Raw genomic sequence first — 20828 nt, forward strand, 5'->3', positions numbered from 1 at the left:
AAACAGAACAACTTAAAATATTTATTTTACTTTAAAAGAATCTACTACATGTTAACATAACATTTTTAATGAGAAACAACTTTTCAAAAACAAAAAGATTAAGCAAGAAGAACAGTGCTGTTTTACACTTTTGCACATCCTTTTAAAATATGTGGCTTAAGAGGTGACGGCTGGATTCTCAGACCTGCTTCTGCATTCAGTGTGTTCCAGTTGCTTTATTGAAATGTGTAAGGAAAATGTGGCGTCACACTTCCACGTGGGCAGAGGAGGGGTCATCCCGGAGGCTCTTAGCGATGCACCGTAACTGGCCAGGCGGCAGCGTGTTTGAGTGTGCCGGCCCTTCGGAGTCAGTGGCGTTTCTGTGCTCTCTTCCGTCAGAACCCTGAGGTCTGTCTTGTGCTCAGAGTGGGTCTTTTGCTCGTGGACATGATCTGGTAACATCACACGGGGGTTGTTTGCAAATAGTGTTACATGGAGTTGTTTTTTTCTAAATGTTAACACATTCCATTATGGAAACTTGAAGAAAATCATATTTTTTAATGTCACCACTGATCTCATCAGAAGAAGAAGTGAGAAACTGTCAGATTAGCCGTAGTAGAGAAAAGTTTTCCAAAATTCTAATTTTCTCTTGAAAGCTTGGATGTTATCATTGGTAACAAATACTGTCAGTTACTTTCTGTGAAGTGAGGGGCTCAGTGTGTTCATTTTCAAGTAAATTTCTGCCAGATACCAAATTCTTAATAACCAAAGTTGGTCAGTTGTTCTTTCAAATAAAAATGGCATTCCATGAAAAAAAGGGCTAGTTCAGCTTGTGTGATACTGTGGAATATGTATTTGGTCTTCCCTAGTACACAACTCCTAAAATCCTCGGGCTCGTCAGTGATGTCTTCGTAATGCGTTGGCTAAGGGCCGGCAACCCCTGGGTAGCTTCAGAACAGGGGCTGGTCACCAGAAAGACCTAGGCAGGATTAGAAGGTTGGGACTTTCAGCCCAGATCCCCAACCTCGGGGAGTGGTGAGGGGCGGGGGAGCTGAAGGTTAAGCTGATCACCAGTGGCCAGTGATTTAAACAGTCTTGCCTATGTATGGACTGGGTTTGAAGATAGCTTCCAGATGTTTCTGGAGGGGGGCCCACCCAGAGAGGACACGGGAGCTCTGTGTCTCAGCCCCCATCCCTCGCCCTATGCATCACCTCTGTGTCCTTTGTAGTCTCCTTTATAATAAACCGCTAAACTAAAGTGTTTCCCTGAGATCTGCGTGCTCAGTGAGAGTTGTGGACACTGATTGATAGCCAGTCAGTCAGAAGCACAAGTAACACAACCTGAGGCTTGCCGTTGGCTCTCGAAGTGGGGGGCAGTCTTGTGGGACAGAGCACTCAACCTTTGGGATTTGATGCTTTCTCCCAGCATCAAGATTTAATGGAATCAGGACCCCAGCCAGTGTCCAGCTGCAGAACTGACTGCTTCCTTGCTGATGGGGAGAGGTCCCCACACCTCTGGTGTCCTAAGTGTGCTGTGAGGATGTGATGGGAGAAACTGAATTTTGTTTTTTGTTTTTCAACACAAACAACTGTACCATGTGCTTTTTCTTGAGACAGTTGTACTTGGGGATGCAGCAAAAGTTCTTTTGTGGCACATTTTATCACAGGGTTGGAATTGAATAAAGTGGTGAATTATTTTAACTGTTCATTAGGGAATAAGCTAAGCAAAACTGGCCTTTTTCCTTTTTCTTTCCCTTTTTCCCTGCCTGTGCAGGGCGTGGAGAGGAGAGCTCAGGGCTGCTGCCACAGATCGTGCTGAGCCGCCAGCAGCTCCACCTGTCCTTGGCTTTGCTCATCCGTGGAAATGACAACAGCGTGAAAACGGCAGATGATGTACAAGGATTATGATGAAAATAGTCTTGACCTCATGGACCCTCTGAGAGGTTCTTGAGGACCGTTGCACCCTCAAGGGCCCACAGACCACACTTTGAGAACTGCTGCTTGAATGCAAGCTATTAGCAGTAGGAGTGTCAAGGACAGGGCAGACTTCAGGATTAACTGTTCCTTCTCATCTTTACCAGATTGTACTGGTTTTGTCTCAAAATACAAAAATAGAGTGTTTATTATGTAAAGAAAATCAAATGATAGAACAGCTGAGAACAGCTGGATCAAGAGCACAGAGCGGAAGTTCCTCTTCATCCCACTGCTGTCCTGGAGTCTTCCTCAGAACCCGCTGCTCTTAACTGTATCTTTGTAGATCATTTTCTATGTGTTTATTTATTTATATTTTAAAACCTAGTTTGTGTATAAGCAATCTTTTTTAATCCACAAGTGTGGAATCTTATTCTAGACTTTGAATAAGATTTTCTGTATTAGTCAATATTGTTTTTTGCTACTTCTTTTCCTTTCCTTTCCTTTTTTGGAAATAGGGTCTTACTCCTCTGTCACCCAGGCTGGAGTGCAGTGGTGCGATCAGAGCTCACTGCAGCCTGATCAGGCTGAAGCAATCCTCTCCCTGCTCAGCCTCCCGAGTAGCTGGAACTATAGGCTTGCACTGCCATGCCCAGCTTTTTTCTGTTTTTTTGTAGAGACAGGGTTTTGCTGTGTTGCCCAGGATGGTCTTGAACTCCTGGACTCAAGTGATCCTCCCACCTCGGCCTCCCATAATGCTGGGAATCCAAGCATGAGCCATGGCATGCGGCCGCCACTTGCCTTTTTTCATTAAGAGTCTGTAATTGGAGATCTTACAGGGAACTGGGCTTTCTGCTCAGCCACACTCGAGCTCATTTGACCCCCGGCCACAGCCCCTTGAGATGTAAGTACTACTGTGTTGCCTTCATCATACACATGAGACGATTAAGTATCAGGAAGATGAAGTTACTTGGTGAAGGTCTCAGAGCTAATAGATGCTATACCCATTATTTGCATGCAGACATTCTGAGTCCAGAGCCCATACTTAAATTTTTAACCAGGCTGCCTTTTTATGTGGCTCATTTTATCCTTTTTGATGGCTGCATAGTATTCCCTTAGTTATTTAGTCCAGTGCTTCTAATGACAGTGCAGGAGAGTCTCGTCCATCCTTCTGCCCTTCCTGGGTGGCAGACATCCAGGAGTGGGTACACGGTGTCAGAGGCTGTGCACATTTCTTGTTTCTATTCTGTGAATTGCTTTGGTTACATCTTTTGTCCATTTTTCTGCTGAACTTAAAAAAGTCAGTCTGTAAAAGTGGTTTTTTTTTGTTTGTGTGTTTGTTTTTTTGAGATGAAATCTCGCTCTGTCACCCAGGCTGGAGTGCAGTGGCGCTATCTCGGCTCACTGCAACCTCCGCTTCCCAGGTTCAAACAGTTCTCCTGCCTCAGCCTCCCGAGGTGTGATTACAGGCATGCCACCATGCCCGGCTAATTTTTTTTTTTTTTTTTTTTTTGTATTTTTAGTAGAGTTGGGGTTTCACCATGTTGGCCAGGCCGGTCTCGAACTCCTGAGCTCAAGTGATCCGCCCACCTCGGCCTCCCAAAGTGCTGGGATTACAGTTGTGAGCCACCGCACCCCGCTTGTAAAAGTTCTTTATACATTATGAATATTAGTCTCCTGAGTTTTTAAAAATTGTTGACCTTGAGTTTTAATTCCTCTGCCCCCATTCCACACTCTCCTCTCCGAGTACAGTTGAATTTATTATACATGTGTCTTTGACTAGATTTTTTTTATTGCTGTTGCTACTCTGGAAATGAAGAAAAAGGGCTGAGATCCATGTTTGGGTCAGTAATGGGGTGGAAGAGGAATAATGTGTGGGACAAAAGGCGATTGGTGAATTGAACTGAAATATCATGTGAGGCTTAATGATGGGGGTGGATATTTTCTGAGCAATGTGTCGTTAGGCGATTTTGGCATGCGAGCATCTGAGAGTACACTTACCAAGCCCGGGTGGTAGGGCTCACTCCGTTACAGGCCTCCATTATTGTCTCATGGGAGCGCCATGGCAGGTGTGGACTGTCAGGAGTTTAGAGCTCAGAGGCAGGGGCAACCATGAGAACAGGCAATCCTGGAGTAGTCACGGAAGTCTTGCTAATGATGTTAGATATCTCAGAGCATGAAACAGACTGGAGCTTATTTTATCTGGATCTCCAGAGATGATAAAACCACAACTAAAATAGGAATGCAGCCGTGTGAAGACACAGGCTGTGCTGATCTTTTTCTGTATCGTGCGCAACACCTACCACTGCACTGGCACACAGGAAGGGCTTTTATGAATTCTTGGGTGAGTCACCATACCTGCCTGAAAGGGGCAGCAGGTTTGCTGATAATTAGCAACATTTGAGTGAAAGAAACGCAGACAATAGGTCTGCATGTTTAACCGCATCTAATGGCTGATTTGTTTAAGTGAGTGGTGAGTAAAAGAGTTAACATTAATCATCATAGAAATGGTATTAATGAGCAAAGATATGACCGGCCTCACACCTGTAATCCCAGCACTTTGGGAGGCCAAGGCAGGAGGATCCCTTGAGCCCAGGAGGTCAAGGCTGCTGTGAGCTGTGATCACACCACTGCATTCCAGCCTGGGAACAGAGTGGACCCTGTCTCAAATAAGCAAAGACATTCTAATTAAAGCAATAATAATGTTCCATTTTTCCTAGTCATTTCTGGAAGGAGTGTCTGTACACTCATTTTTTGGAGGGTAGTTTGACATTTCTCTCTCAAACTTAACACAAGGGTTGGGACCCCAAGGTTCCACTTGTAGGAATCCTACAGGAAATAGGCCAGCGTTTCAGAAAGATGTGCACTGCAGTGATACAACGTTGAAAACACTAAATGCCTAAAAGTAGTGAGGTGGTTACATGTGTTAGAACACACACTTTGTGGAGTAAGAGTGTTCTGGGCCCCTCGGAGAGCAGTCTCTGTGACACACTGGGTGAAAAACAGCAGCTTTTGCAGAAGAACGGTGACCCCAGGCGAAGCTGAGTGTGGTTGTAAATGCTGCTCTGGAAAACAGATATCCAGGGGCGACATCAGGGGTGCCTGTGGGGAAAGGGTGGTCACGCCTCACTGAACAGAGACTTTGGCTTTTATTCTGCACATTTCTGTATTATTTTATGTTCCACACCAAGAATGCATTGTTTTGTAGGTATAAGGAGAAAAGTGCCCTTAAGAAAAGGTGAAGAGGGAGTTCTAGCAACTCGAAGGAGGAACGTTTTTCTCTCTGTGCACCCCTAATAGTGACTCAGCACTGCTTAGCACCCCACCTTCTGTTGTGCTCCGGTTTTCTGGAACTTTAACGGTTTTAGGCTGCCATTTTGTCATGTTTGAAAATGCCTTAAACTTTTTTTTTTTTCATTTCAATAGTTCTGTTCCAGAATCTAGAATGGCAAAGTAGTATCCTAAAAGAGTATTCATTACAAAAGCTCTAGTACGTAACTAGATTTAAAAGAAAGCAAAACAAAAACTCAGCTAATAATAATGATTGAAAAGGGGAGATTCGTGCCTTACGTGTACCAGTGCGTTTGTAAACGTTCCTGGCTTTCGTAGGCATTGAAGGCTGCGGCTCAGCTTTGCTCCTGTCCCTTGCAGTAACCTGTGTACGGGAGTCTCCGTTGTTTGCCACCTCACATTTGGATAGGTTGCTTTTAGAATAAATAATTATGTATTATTAGCATAAAATAAATAAACACCCACATACTCCACACGTAACAACGGTCCATCTTGTTTTGGGTTTTTGAAGAGATGAAGGCTACGGTCACGTTGAGGCTCTCCATCTCCGTTTTAACTCCCCAGCTCCGTTGCCCGCACTCCTTCCTCACTGGAGGCACTGTCTGTGAAATTGGTTCATAGCCTGTCCCTGCTCTTGAGTGTTTATCCAAATAGATCCATGGGTTGCCTTTTATCAGACAGAGGCCGATGGGGAATTGCAGCTCTGCCGCGGCCCCGCTTCTCCAGCTCCCTGCAATTTTGTCAGACCCTAGAGATCTGTTCAGTGTCACAGGTCACATTTCTTAGATTTTGACTTCGTTTATGGTAACAGATAGATGTTGTTAAAGGCATCTGAAATATTAGATAATCCTTGAAGTAGTGTTAACCAAAATTATTAATCTCCTCTGCCATAGAGCCCCGGTTAAGTTCAGGTGTGTAATAGTGATCTTAAAATGGAGAGAATGAGAAAGTTTTTACTTCAACCATTCTCAATTTGCTTACTGTTCAGTAAAGAATTCAGTAGTAAAAGGCGTAATCTATTTGGATTATGAAGGTATCAGCATAGGGCTTTGTGTGTACGCCCTAAAGTACTGATCACAGTCAAATATATCGTAGGTAAAATAGTAACCGTAGAAATCCATTAAATGTCTGCTGCTGGGTTATTTAAAAAGTAGATGGAACCTTTCTCTGGCCATGCGCCCTGATAACCTCCGTGTTCCCCGCAGGACAGGCTGTGGTGGAGGCACACACACAGCACCCAGAGGCGGGCTCTATGGAGTTCGCATCTGTATGTCAGCAACTTAGGGTGGTTTAGGCCGTGTTTCACTTGACCTACAGAGAGAAATGTGACACCCAGGTTGGCATACATGGGGATTTTTTTTTTTTTTGAGGTCTAGGAATATTTTTTTAATTGCGGTAAAATATACATGGCATAATATTTATCATCTTAGCCGTTCGTAAGTGTACAGTTCCGTGGTGGTAAATGCACTTACAGTGTTGTGTAGCTATCACCACTACCTGTTCCCAAAACAACTTCATCATTACCAACACAACTTTGTCCTATTAAACAATAACTCCCCTTCTCCCCTTCCCCAGCCCCTGGCGACCACCATTCTACTTTCTGTCTCTGAATTTGCCCAATCTAGGGACCTCAGGCGGGTGGAATGACACAGCGTTTGTAGGGACCTCAGGCGGATGGAATGACACAGTGTTTGTAGGGACCTCAGGCAGGTGGAATGACACAGTGTAGGGACCTCAGGCGGGTGGAATGACAGTGTTTGTAGGGACCTCAGGCGGGTGGAATGACACAGTATAGGGACCTCAGGCGGGTGGAATGACACAGTGTTTGTAGGGACCTCAGGCGGGTGGAATGACACAGTGTTTGTAGGGACCTCAGTCGGGTGGAATGACAGTGTTTGTAGGGACCTCAGTCGGGTGGAATGACAGTGTTTGTAGGGACCTCACACGGGTGGAATGACACAGTGTTTGTAGGGACCTCAGGCAGGTGGAATGACACAGTGTAGGGACCTCAGGCGGGTGGAATGACACAGTGTTTGTAGGGACCTCAGTCGGGTGGAATGACAGTGTTTGTAGGGACCTCAGTCGGGTGGAATGACAGTGTTTGTAGGGACCTCACGTGGGTGGAATGACACAGTGTTTGTAGGGACCTCAGGCGGGTGGAATGACACAGTGTTTGTAGGGACCTCAGGTGGGTGGAATGACACAGTGTTTGTAGGGACCTCACGCGGGTGGAATGACACAGTGTTTGTAGGGACCTCAGTCGGGTGGAATGACAGTGTTTGTAGGGACCTCAGTCGGGTGGAATGACACTGTTTGTAGGGACCTCAGTCGGGTGGAATGACAGTGTTTGTAGGGACCTCACGCGGGTGGAATGACACAGTGTTTGTAGGGACCTCATGCGGGTGGAATGACACAGTGTAGGGACCTCACGTGGGTGGAATGACACAGTGTTTGTAGGGACCTCACGCGGGTGGAATGACACAGTGTAGGGACCTCAGTCAGGTGGGATGACACAGTGTAGGGACCTCAGGCGGGTGGAATGACACAGTGTTTGTAGGGACCTCAGTCGGGTGGGATGACACAGTGTAGGGACCTCAGGCGGGTGGAATGACACAGTGTTTGTAGGGACCTCACGCGGGTGGAATGACACAGTGTAGGGACCTCAGTCAGGTGGGATGACACAGTGTAGGGACCTCAGGCGGGTGGAATGACACAGTGTTTGTAGGGACCTCAGTCGGGTGGGATGACACAGTGTAGGGACCTCACGCGGGTGGAATGACACAGTGTAGGGACCTCAGCCAGGTGGGATGACGCAGTGTAGGGACCTCAGGCGGGTGGAATGACACAGTGTTTGTAGGGACCTCACACGGGTGGAATGACACAGTGTTTGTAGGGACCTCACACGGGTGGAAGGACATAATGACATAGTGTTTGTCCATTTGTGTCTGGCTTACTTCACTACACATGATGTTTCAAAGGCTCAGCCATATTGTAGCATATGTCAGAATTTCATTCCTTTTTATGGCAGAATTAGATATGGATTTTTGAAGTAGGAGGTACGTCTCTAACCTACTTTTGTTTATTTAAAAAATTATTGCTGGGCACAGTATCTCACGCCTGTAATCCCAGCACTTTGGGAGGCTGAGGTGAGTGGATCACCTGAGGTCAGGAGTTGGAGATCAGCCTAGCCAACATGGTGAAACCCCGTTGCTACTAAAAATACAAAAATTTGCTGGGCACGGTGGTGCATACCTGTAATCTCAGCTACTCAGGAGGCTGAGGCAGGAGAATCACTTGAACCCGGGAGGCGGAGGAGGTTGCAGTGAGCCAAGATTGCGCCACTGTGCTCCAGCCTGGGCAACATAGCGAGACCCTGTCTTTACAAAAAATAAAACAGGAATCTCAGGGTTGTGTGTGTTTCTAATAAATGTTAATAGAAGATGAATTTCAGGAACAAGTTATTGGGAGAGAAACATTAGCAGCTTTGTTTTGCTAATATGATGGGCTAGGTTCAAGGATCATTTCCTAAAGTTTGAGATGTGCCTTTCCCCTTTTGATACCAGCTCTCAGAGTGATGATCTTTTCTGTATAGGCAAGGGAAATACTTGTCACTGCCTTCTTGCTAGTTTGACTGACTCTGAAATACTTAAAGATAGTTGTATTTGTTGTTGCATGTCTAGATCTGCCACAGGGGAGAGGCCAGAGAGGCTTTGCTGATGTGCAGGGAGTGACGGGGGGGATGTCGCAGCCTCACTTTGCAGGTGCAGTTGAGAAGGCACCATGAGTAAAGACACTGCCCCACGCACCCAGGGTCCTAAGGCTTCGGCAGTTAAGAGTTCATCCGTTGCCATTTGATGAGAGCTCTGGGAGTCAAAAGGCTTCCCTGAACAAGGAACCCTTGAGCTCAGATGCAAATGAGGGATGGGCCTGGACCGGGATGGGGGATGGGAGGAGCCTGCAAAGGGGAGAGAGGGTGGGAGGACTTGACATGGGAGAAGAACAGGCTGGGGCAATGGGGTGTGAAAGCAAAGGGAGTAAGATGAGCATTTTGGTCTTTACTAAGGGCAGTGAGGATTCAAAACAGCATGGTTGGATTTGAGTTTAAAAAATAGAACTCACTGGCTGCAGTGTGCAGAGGTGGGCTGGAATCCATTTTTGCTCAGTTGGGGAGAGTGTATTTTTAATTTTCCAAAGTGACTATGTTGGTGATTGTGTCAGAGCCCCTGGCCTGTCGTTGGTGGTTATAAAGCGCTTTTGATTTGCCTGTAAATCAGAGTCTACCATGGCTCACACAGTTATTTGCAAAAAGAACTTCTAAGCATGAAATTGAGCATAAAATTGCCTAGGAGTAATTCAAGTTGCCTAATATGTTTGAGAGAAAGGTTAATATATTCAGTCAGACAGCCTTTTGGATAAAGACGTTCTCATTTTTCAGCATGGCATGGGGGAAATAGCCTGGAATATTCTTAGTAAATCAGATTTTCCTTGAAAAGAGTGGTCCTACCTCTCATAGACTTCAACGGCAGTGGTTTAATATGGTTCCCAAATTCTGAAGTCTTCTGAAATTTGTTAGACAAAGCAAGACTTACGATCACAGCATGACGCAAATACTAATTTTCGAGTAAAACACAATAGAAGATTTGACCGTTTCTCTCTCATGTCATTTACTTCTGTCTATGACTGTGAGAACTAGAGTAGCTGTATTTACAGTAAGGTAACTATTGTTAATGCTGATGTATTCTTGAGAAATAAAAAGAGTGGATGTTAAGTATTCCTCATCACAAAAAGGAGTTATGTGGGGTAATACATTTGTTAATTAGCTAAATTTAATTGTTCCACAATGTATGTATACTTTAGACATCATGTTGTACATGGTACATACTTATCTGTCAATTTTTTTTTTTTTTTTTTTTTTTGAGACAGAATCTCACACTGTCACCCGGGCTGGAGTGCAGTGGCTTGATCTCAGCTCACTGCAGCCTCCGCCTCCCAGGTGCACACGATTCTTCTGCCTCAGCCCCCCGAATAGCTGGGATTACAGGTGCACACCACCACACTTGGATAATTTTTTGTATTTTTAGTAGAGTTTCACTATGTTGGCCAGGCTGGTCTTGAACTCCTGACCTCGTGATCCACCCGCCTCGGCCTCTCAAAGTGCTGGGATTACAGGCATGAGCTACTGCGCCCGGCCATTATCTGTCAATTTTTTTCTTTAAAAAAGTTGGAAAGTAGCCAAAAAGAAAACAAAGTCCCTTTAGGTTTAAATAGGAAAATGAATTTAGTAATTTGTGGAAAACAAATTTATATCAGATTTTTGTTTGTTGGTTATGTTTAAAACTTGGAATAATTTAGTCTACTTTTAGAGTGTATTTGAGAATGGTTACAAGTTGTGAGGCCCTTTTAGTGACTTGATCCATTTGTTTTTATGGGGTAGTTTTACTTACAACGGCTTTTGAGCTGTAATTCATTGAGCACAGAGCTCATCCTTTGTGAAGTGTGCGGGTGAATATTCAGTTTTGTGGCCATCTGAATTGGATAATTCTGGAACCTTTCCATCACCCCTAAAAGAAACCCACTAGCAGTCCCTCCCATTCCCTCCACCCTCTGCCCTCTGGTAACCACTGATTACTTTGTTTCTGTGGATTTGCCTGTTCTCCACGTGTCATGTAAATGGAGTCATGGCCCACGTGTCCCTCTGCTCCCCGGCTGCTTCTCCCCAGCGTGATGCCGTCAAGGCGTATCCTGCAGCATGCGTCAGTCCTCCCTCCTTTCCTGGTCAAACAGTTTTCCATTTTTGTTTATCCGTTAGTTGATGGGTTGTTCCTAGTTTTTGGCTCTTTCAAATGCACCTGTGGACATTCTTGTACATGTTTTTGTGTAGACGTGTTTTCTGTGCTCTTGGGTATATTCCTGGGAATGGAGCTTGGTCATATGGCAACTGTGTTTAATGTTTTTGTGGAACTGCCAAACAGTTTCCCCAGGTGGCTGCAACATTTTATAATCCCGCCGTCAATGTATGAACAGTTTTTCTTCACCTACACTTGTTATTGTCTGTCTGATTTTAGCCATCCTAATAGTTGTGAACTGGTATCTGGTGGTTTTGATTTGTATTTCCCTAGTGATTAATGGTGTTGAGCATTTCCTGTGCTTATTTGGACATTTATATATATATATTTTTGGAAAATTACATTTTCAGTTGGCTTGTCTTTTTATTTTATTTATTTTAGAGACAGGGTCTTGCTCTGTCACCCAGGCTAGAGTGCAGTGGTGCTGTCATAGCTCACTGTTAACTCCTGGGCTCAAGCGATTCTCCTGCCTCAGCCTCCCAAGTAGCTGGGACTGCAGATACACACCACCACAGCCGGCTAACTCTTAAAAAAATTTTTGATAGAGATTGGGTCTTGCTGTGTTGCCCAGGCTGGTCTTGAATTCCTAGGGTTACAGTGTTAGCCACCGTGCCCGGGCCTGTCTTTTTATTCTTGTAAGAGTTCTTCAGGTATTCTGGATACAAGTCCCTTATCAGATACATAATTTGCAAACAATTCCTCCCATTCCATGAGTTGTGTTTTCAGTCTCTTGATGGTGTCCTTAGATGCACAAGAATTTTTAATTTTGATGGTGTCCACCTTATTTTTTTCTTTCAGAAGTTTGTGCTTTTGGTATTATATGTAAGAGACCACTGTCTAATCCAAGATTGTGAAGATTTATTCATTTAGCTCTTACATTTAGGTCTCTGATCCATGTTTATATATAATTATATATAGAATTTATGTGCAGTTAATTACATTTATATATAATTTTTATGTGTGGTGTAAGGGTTCAGCTTTTTTCTTTTGCATGTGGATATTTAGATGTCCTGGCATCATTGTTGAAATAGTATTCTTTTACCATTAATTGTCCTGGTACACTTGTTGAAAATCAGTTGACCGTAAGTGTCCTTCTAGACTCTGACCTCTGATCCATTGGTCTATATGTCTGTCCTCATGCCAATACCATACTGTCTTGGTTACTATAGCTTTATGGTAAGGTTTGAAATCAGGAAGTGTCAGTCTTCCTCCTCTGCTCTTTTTAAAGATCATTTTGGCTATTCTGAGTCCCTTGCACTTCCATATGATTCTAGAGTTAGTTTGGCAATTTTTGCAAAAAAGGCAGCTGGGATTTTCATAGGGTTAATACCTTGACTATTGTAGTACAGTTTGGAGATACTTTCTTAAGTTTTCCAATCGTGACACAGGATAACTTTCTGTATATTCAGGTCTTTAATTTTTTTTTACAATATTTTGCAGTTTTCAATGTACAAATCTTGTCATTCTTTGATTAAATTTATTCCTAAGTATTTATTCTTTTTGATGATATTGTAAACAGAGTTGTTTTCTTGCTTTTATTTCTGAATTTTTCATTGCTAGGTGTAGAAATGCAGTTGACTTTATTGGCCTTGCATCCTGTGTCCTTGCTGAACCTGTTTATTAGCTCTGATAGGTTTTGTGTTTGTGGATTCCTTAGGATTTCCTATATACAATATAATGCCATCTGTGAATAGAGATATGTTATTCCTTTTTAATCTGGATGCCTTTTATTTATTTTCTTTGCTTAACTGCCCCAGCTAGAATTTCCAGTAGAATGTTTACTAGAAGTTAGCAAATCAAACATCCTTGTCTTGTTCCTGCTTTTAGGGGAAAAGCCTTCAGACTCATCATGAAGTGTGATGTTAGCTGTGGTTTTTTAGGTGCTCTTTGTCAAGTTGAGGAAGTTGCATTTTATTCTTAGTTGGTTGAGTGTTTTTATCGTGAAAAGGTGTTGGATTTGTTAAATGCTTTATCTGCATTTATTGAGATGACCATGTGGTCTTTGTCCTTTAATGTTATTAGTATGGTGTATTACATTGATCTGTTTTTGTATGTTAAACCAACCTTGCATTCCTAGGATATGGTATACTTCTCATATTTCAAAAATATTGTTTGTTCCTGTAGCAGAGAAATTTTTAGTTCTTTCTGACTTCTGTATTTTAGAATAATTTGCCACAAACTTCTTTTTAGTGCTTAAGTGACTAGAAAGTAGTATGCAGAATTTTCTATTTTGTCACATTTTATCCAGTCTAGTCATAATGATGCAAGATTTTTTTTGCTCCTTAGTTCAGCTAAATTCAGGTTCTTGTCTTGCAACCAGGAAAAATTAGGCATGCGGATACATTGAAGGGTGAGGAGGCAGAATTTATTAAGCAAAAGGAAAGCTCTCAGCAAAGAGAGGGATTCTCCAAGCAGGTTCCCCCCTCACAAATTGAATATGAGGCCACCACGCAGAGGTTGAAGAAGCCAGGCCCCTCCCCAGCATAAGGTGCACATTCCTAGGGGCTCCGCCCTGTTCTTCAGCACACGCACAGGCCCTTAGTCTGAGCCACTCCACGTTGATTTATTTCCCTTGCTGGGCATGTGTTAAGGGACGGGATTTTTCAATGTGGGCATGTTTAGGTGACTTCCCCCACCCCATGCACAATGACCTGGGCGGGGCAGAGATTCCCTTGGGACCTTTCCCTGTTTGCCTGTGTATTGCATTTGGCTGTCTCCTGCCTCTATCAGTAATTCAGATAAACTCAATTTTGGATGCTTTTAGATTATAGTGTCTCTAGAGTCTTACTGGGTCTCGGACATAAATAGTTTTCTATTTTTTTAATATATGGTAGAGGCTTAACAATTCACTTCTATTAGTTTATGTCTGGTTTTTGAACAGAATGGACTTTTTGCCTTTGGGTGAGCTTTGAAAAGACACAGAAATGTGTGTGCATGTGCATCTGTGTCTGCTTGTAGAAAATTTCTTACTTCCAGCTGAGCGCAGTGGCTCACGCCTGTAATTCAGTACTCTGGGAGGCTGAGGCAGGAGGATCGCTTGAGCCCAGGAGTTCGTGACCAGCCTGGACAACATAGTGAGACCGTGGCTCCACAAAACATTAAAAAAGGTAGACAGTTTCCCACTTTTCTTGTCTGTCAGTTTGTCGTATCCAGAGTGCCCTGTTGCTGAGCTCACTGCCTGGCAGCCTCGGTAAACTCTGCATCCTTGGAGAGCAGCTCTACTCCTCTTTCTGCATATGTACTAAATTCTTCTCAGAGAAGTTTTATGTGAAGGAGTTGTGATTTCCGAAAACTCTCTGGCTGGATGTGTTTTTTGACTGTTGTGTGTCATCGTTTGAGTCCCTGCAGTATGCGCACAGCTCTGCCAGGTGCCGCAGAGCAGGAAACAAATGGCCTTGCCCGGCACCTTGCCTCTGCCCAGCGTGTGGAGGAGAGAAGTGATTGGGTGGGTAATGGTAGGAAACGAACTCGTTGCCAGAGTAGGGGTGCGTTGAAATGGGTGAACTTGCCGAGTCAGGGTAGCAGAGCGCTGGCTACAGCGAGTTCATGAAGGACTGGGAGGAGAGGGTGTGGTGACCACGAGTCCAAAGAACTGCCTAGCTTGTGTCATCCCGCTCCAGGTGGTCTCTGCTGGAAGCAGTGGCTTCTTCCACTGCAGGGGGTGTCTTTGACGGGGAGATTATGGCTGTTCTCTTTTGGGTTCTTCTGTTTTTCATGAAATAAGCAGATTCATTAAGGGGAAGTGGGGCGAGTGGCTGGGGTGCTGGAAGTTTGAGGGGAGAGGAGAGGTGTGAGACAGTCATTTTGAGGAGGGAGGAGCCGTGGTCTGGGAGCATCAAATGAAGGAAGGAGAAACTCTCCCCCCGGGGAGAGGGGTGTGAGAGAACAGAGGGCCCCCATGGAGAGGGCCTGGGAGAAGCTGCTGTCAGGGATTGCAAGTTTCAGACTAAGAGGATGAACGGAGCCTTCAGAGAGGGCGGGTGCGCGGGTTGGACGGGTGCGCGGGTTGGAGTACGGGAGGCCCAGAGCTCGGCGGCGGTGAGAGTCCGAGTGAAGACGGATAGCTGCTTGGGCCTGAAGTCAGCGGGATGTTGTTTGCTGCAGAATGGAATACCTGCAGAGGGCACAGGTCCCAGGTATGCAGTACTGACTGTCGCCCAGCAAAGATCCCCAGTAAATACCCAGCCGCACCAGGAGCACGTTGCCAGGACGCCAGGCCCTCCCTCCCTCCGGGGCAGCTCCTACCCCAGCTGGCGTCGCACATCGGACACCCCGTTCTTGAATGTGGTATAAGTGGAATTGCACCCTAAGTCCTCTGCAGTGTTTGGCTTTCTGTAACTAACCTTGGATGTTACGCGATGGTCATTTGTTTTCATTGCTGTGTGATGTTCTGTTGTATGAATATGCCACAGTTTATGCATCTTTTCTACTCTTGACGGACATTTGAGTTGATTCTTTTGTGAACGTGCTGTGAACATTCTCGTAAGTGGTTCAGTGATGCACATATGTAGTTCTGGGGGCTGTGTGTCTGGAGTGGAGTTTCTGGGTCACGGGATATGCATGTTTCGCCTTAGTGGATATTGTCCAATGGTTTTCAGAGTTGCTGTACCCATGTTTGCTCCAGGAGCTGTCTACGAGAGCTGCCGTGGATATATGGAAAGGTCAGTCTCATTTCAACTGGTGTGTGAGTGTGACATTGCAGGGTGGCTTGTACTGACCCTTCCCTGACAGCTAGGGAGGGTGGACACCAGTTCATCTGCCTACTAGCCTAGGGTCCGATTTGCTAGTGCCTCCGGTAGGGCGCTGGTTTTCCTTATAACCAGCTCTTGGGCTGCTAGGCCACCTCGGTTCCTGGTGGCCAGGTGGAGACCGTCGGGAAGGGGCAGTGGTCTCGCGAGCAGCACCTGGTCTGTGGTGATGTGCCAGGAAGTGTGTTTAAATGATCCACTCCAGAACTAGCTGAAGAGGACCTGCGGGAAACTTTCACATCGTGTCTGTCAGGGATCCCTTTTGTTTTGACAATGACTCAGTAATTTTAGGTGATGCGTTTTAAGTACTGTATCTTTTTTGGTAATAGACTGATTGTGGTACTTGGGTATTGACAGGGTTTTTTCAGGGTGGTAATGTTATCTTTATGCTTTTCAAGAGCTTCCTCCCGCTGCTTTCTGGACATTGGGCTCTGAGGCTTAGGAGAGGAAATGGGGGAACCCCTTGAAGGCTGCAGCAACCCTCCAGCAGAGGTGGTGGGTGCCGTGGGCGGAGGCTGGCGGCAGTGAAGATCCAGAGAAGTAGAGAAGTGAAATAGTCACATTTTTATTTTGTTTTGAAAAACCTAGTGGGTTTTCAAAAACTATTAAGTTAGGAAAAGTCTCAGGATATGAGCCATGCAGCCAGCAGGCCTCCAAATGGCCGTCCAGGCAGGGGAGACGGGTCAGACGGGTCAGGAGACATTGTCTCTTGGGACAAGAAGAGCTGAGAGCTGATCTGATGCATTCATATTTGACAGACCAGTTAAAGGAAGTAGTTAGAAATGATGTACGTATAAAAGAAAAGTAGAATAATAATACGACAGGCGCCTCTGTCCTCAACCCCAGAACTCACGCCTGGAGTTGTTTGTCTGCCTTCATTGTGTTTCTCTCCAGATGCAGTTTCTGGATCTCCTGAAGGCTGATGACCCCAGACGGCCTTGTCATTACCCCCTGCACTACCTCGGAAATCTTGGTTTCAGGCACCCCCTTGGATTTCTGTCTCCTGTGCTTCCCGCAGAGTGGCCCTGCTCAGGCGCCCCCTCCTGATCCTCTGAGCCTCTGCCTCCTCCCAGCCACTGGGCAGGCTGGAAATGCCATCATGGGAATGGGCAGGCTGGAAATGCCATCGTGGGAACTGTGCTGGGTGGTCTGGTGTTGCCCTTAGTGTTTCGTTCACTAAAGCGTAAGCCGTGTGAAGACGGGCTTTGTGTTGTCTTGAGGCCACCCATGCAGTGCTTGGTTTAGAGCCACTCAGATGTAGAAACAGCTTGAAAAGATAAGCTGCTGGCCTCAGGCGTGAAGTGGGCGTGGATACTGGGAGGCAGGCCTGCATTTCTCAAGACTCGTCACTCTTCTCTCTTCTGAGGGGACTTCCGCCATAGGCTCTCCACATTGCCCGTGTCCTCTCTTTCACTCCTAGCAGGTGACCCTCCCTCGTGCCTCATGGAAACAGTGCAACCTGAGGGGCTGTGCTCTGCCCGCCACACCTGCCCTCTCCATTCTCACAGCAGCTCCCGGCTGTGCTCCGTGCCTCCCTCCCCGCCACCACCGGCAGCTGACTCTCCCTGGGGCACATGGTCCTGACTTCTAGGGCATGTTTTACAGATCCCACTGACTCCCTTTCCCCTTCCCCATCCACAGCTCATTAGTCTGCTTCCTCATAGCACCCGAATGTCCTTTAAACCTGGGACCTGATTCCTCGTCACCTGCCCCTCCTCTCTTGCCACCTGAGGCTGCCCCGGTTGTAACTCCTGTGCTGGGACTGCTCACTTTTCATTGCGTGGTTTCGAACCGTCAGTGCCAACCTCCTGTACGGCAACCGATGATTCCGCCTTTTACTGATACTACCTTCAGCCCACGTGTATCCCCACTCCCCGCAAAAAAAGAGGTTGAAAGAGATGTATTGCAAGTTTTTGTTACATAGTATTCCGTTAACAGGTAAATATTGTGTGTTACTGAACTGTGCCTTTTCTTTTTCACACAAGTTTTCACTTTCCTAGGCCTAATGATTGCCTGATTTTCTCATATGCTTAGTTATCTGTGTCTTTAGTGCATTTTTTTTTTAGCAAACACTTCAACAGGTCTATCAAATACCAACACATCAGATCAGCTCTCAGCTCTTCTTGTCCCCAGACCAGTCTCCCTGGCCTGAACGGCCACTCTGAGGCCTGCTGGCCGCCTGGCTCATGTCCTGAGATTCTCCTCACCATTTTTTGGAAGTCAGATCCCTCATCTTCCTTCTCTTGGCTTTTTCTCTCATTTTGCCAAATTGCCTCTCGCAGCAGTTTCCTGAGAAAGCGTTTTGTTTGTTTTGGCTCTTTGCATATTCGAAAACATTTTTACTGCTCCCTCAGATTCGATTGAAAACTTGACTAGGTCTAGCATTTCAGGTTGAAAATTGTTTTCTCCCAGAATTTTGAGGGTGGTTTGAGGTTTCGTCCACCATGTTTCCTGCAACCTGTGTGATGCCATCTGACTCCCTTCCTCTCCGCATGTAACCTGTTCATTTGCTCTGGAAATTTTTAGAATCTCCTTTTTATCCCTGGTGTTGAGATGTGCGCGGCCTGGGTCTGCCATCAGCCATGCGGGGCCTCTGAGCCTGGGAACGGGGCCTTGGATGCTTCTCCCTTGCTTTCTCTGTTGTGTTTCTAGAACTCGTCAGCTGGGAGGTGGGCCACCGAAACTGATCCTCTGATTGTCTTATCCTTCCTGTCATCCATGTCTTTCTTTCCACTCTGCCCTTTGGGGGAGATCTGAAGGTTTTGATGATTACTGTTGCCCTTTGGATTTCACATGGCACTTTCTCCTCCTCTTTCCTTCTTTAGCATATTCTTCCTCTCCTGGGGGCCCCACTGGGTGTCCTGGCTGAGACCAGCCCAGGTGTCCTGCCCCACTCACCCGCAGGGGCTTGCCACCTTGAGCACGCAGGGTCCCACGTCCAGCATCCCTCTCCTCTCCCCTCCATCAGGCAGGGATGATGATCGCCCTGCTTCCTGGGGCTCTTAGAGGCCTGGCTACGTTAGTACAGGGCTTGTGCGTGGTTAGAATAGCACCTGGCTCCTAGTAAGCGCTCAACCAAACCCTGGTACTGTAACGTCTGGTAGTAGTTAGCAGATCTCCAGAACATGAATTGGGCTTTCCCGTCTCTCTTTGTTCAGATTCCATCCTTGTTTTTGTTTTTTTGTTATTTTTTACTGAGATGGAATCTTGCTTTGTTGCCCAGGCTGGAGTGCAGTGGCGTGATCTCAGCTCCCTGCAATCCCCACCTCCCTGGTTCAAGCGATTCTCCTGCCTCAGCCTCCCGATTCTCCTGCCTCAGGTGTGATTATAGATACACACCACCATGCGTGGCTGATTTTTGTATTTTTAGTAGAGATGGGGCTTTGCCATGTTGGCCAGGCTGGTCTCGAACTCCTGACCTCAGGTGATCCACCCGCCTCGGCCTCCCAAAGTGCTGGGATTACAGGCATGAGCCACTGCGCCTGGCCCCACCCATCTTTGTTTTGGTGACTTCTTGAGGCTCTGCAGGTCGTGGCTGTTGGTTTCTATTTCTGAGTGTAGCGAGGCTGCTGTTTCTGTGGGCGTGAGCTTTTCAGCTGGCAGCTTCACTGTGGTTGGCCATGTCCTTGTAAAACCCAAATGTTTGAATATTGAGGCCCTTTCCCTAGGGCTGGAGTATTTCGGAGGGCACCCCTGGGGATGGCGGCCGGTAGCCAGTGTCTGAGGAACAAGAAACTGGAGTAGCTGTGTGCTCCCACCTGGCAGGGTGAATGGGGGGCGACCTGGGGACCAAGCAGCTCTGTGAAGACTTTCTGCATCTCTGTGCCAGCCCCTTGCTGCCCCCACGTTTGTTAAAGCTGCTCACATAGATGCTTTTTCTGCTTTCTTCTGACACCTGGGCGGGTTTGGGAGGGTAAAGGAGATGAACACACACGCATGGCCCACTGTGTTCGGCGGGAGGTCTGAGAGGACTCGGGGTGGCTGCGGACACTTTGCGGATTTGATGGGACCCGGATGTTGAATGAGGATTGCATAGCCAGACAGCCAGCTGGCAGCAGTGCCACGGCAGGTGGAGTGTGACATGGCAGTGGGGCCTGTCTGGCTGAGAAGAGACCCAATGTCTCCATGGGATGGCCAGGAGGTGCCAGGCTGTACCGTGGGCAGAAGCGCTCGCCTACCCCAGCAGGGAAATGGAGGCAGAACGCAGCCATGGTGAAGTTTATGGTAGTTTAAAATACCTAACTCACTTTGGGAAGCTGAGGCAAGTTGAGCACTTGAGACTGAGGCGGGCTGATGACGTGAGGCCAGGAATTTGAGACAATTCTGGTCAACATGGCAAAACCCTGTCTCTACTAAAAATACAAAAATTAGCTGGGTGTGGTGAAGCACGCCTGTAATCCCGGCGACTCAGGAGGCTGAGACATGAGAATCACTGGCACCCTGGAGATGGAGGTTGCGGTGAGCCAAGATCGCGCCACTATACTCCAGCCTGTCTCAAAAAAAAAAAAAAAACCTAACTTGGTGCCTTTAGTACCATATATATGCCTTCAGCATCAGTCTGGTTTTTAAAAACTGTCTCCATCAGATTAATTTGATGTTGATAATTTAAACGTTGTTGGTTTTGTAATTTTGTGTATTTAGTTTGGGTTTAGAGATTGAGCGCTGCAGTGTTTGTAATGTTAGGCTCACGCGTGTTTGTGTAGCTTAATGAAACTTCCCAGCACTGACAGTTACAGGAGTTTCTCTTTTAAAAGACTCAGTCCATTATAATTAAGTTTGAAAATCACTGACAGAGCTAGAATACCATTAATTATGTAATTTTATACACCCTCTGGGTATAAATGACATAGATTTAGACCTTTTTAATCCAATACATAATATTTTAGTTTCATTTAAGCAAGTTAGGTTATTTTCAGTAATTTAATAGTGACACTTCTAAGAAACAACCTAATCCTTCTTCCAAAGTCTGAAGATTTTGAAAAGAAAGAACTCCCAGGCCAGGGATTCCCGTGTGAGGCCAGCGAACAGTGCCAGCCGCGGGAGCTTGCTGTGT

At 46.0% G+C, this 20828-nt stretch overlaps 1 protein-coding gene and 1 long non-coding RNA gene across 3 annotated transcripts in view; one reads left to right on the forward strand and one right to left on the reverse strand.

The window, feature by feature from the left end:
- Positions 1 to 20828, forward strand: part of PPP2R2D (protein phosphatase 2 regulatory subunit Bdelta) — a 51248-nt gene that overhangs the window by 8865 nt on the left and 21555 nt on the right. The window lies entirely within an intron of this gene.
- LOC129525137 (uncharacterized) lies at positions 7598 to 7882 on the reverse strand. Its single transcript, XR_008669230.2, has 3 exons — positions 7811 to 7882; positions 7707 to 7774; positions 7598 to 7642 (listed from the first exon to the last, which is right to left on the reverse strand). It is a non-coding gene; the product is annotated as an uncharacterized lncRNA (long non-coding RNA).

The sequence above is a fragment of the Gorilla gorilla genome, chromosome 8 (genome assembly GCF_029281585.2).
Source record: "Gorilla gorilla gorilla isolate KB3781 chromosome 8, NHGRI_mGorGor1-v2.1_pri, whole genome shotgun sequence".
Lineage (NCBI taxonomy): Eukaryota > Metazoa > Chordata > Mammalia > Primates > Hominidae > Gorilla > Gorilla gorilla.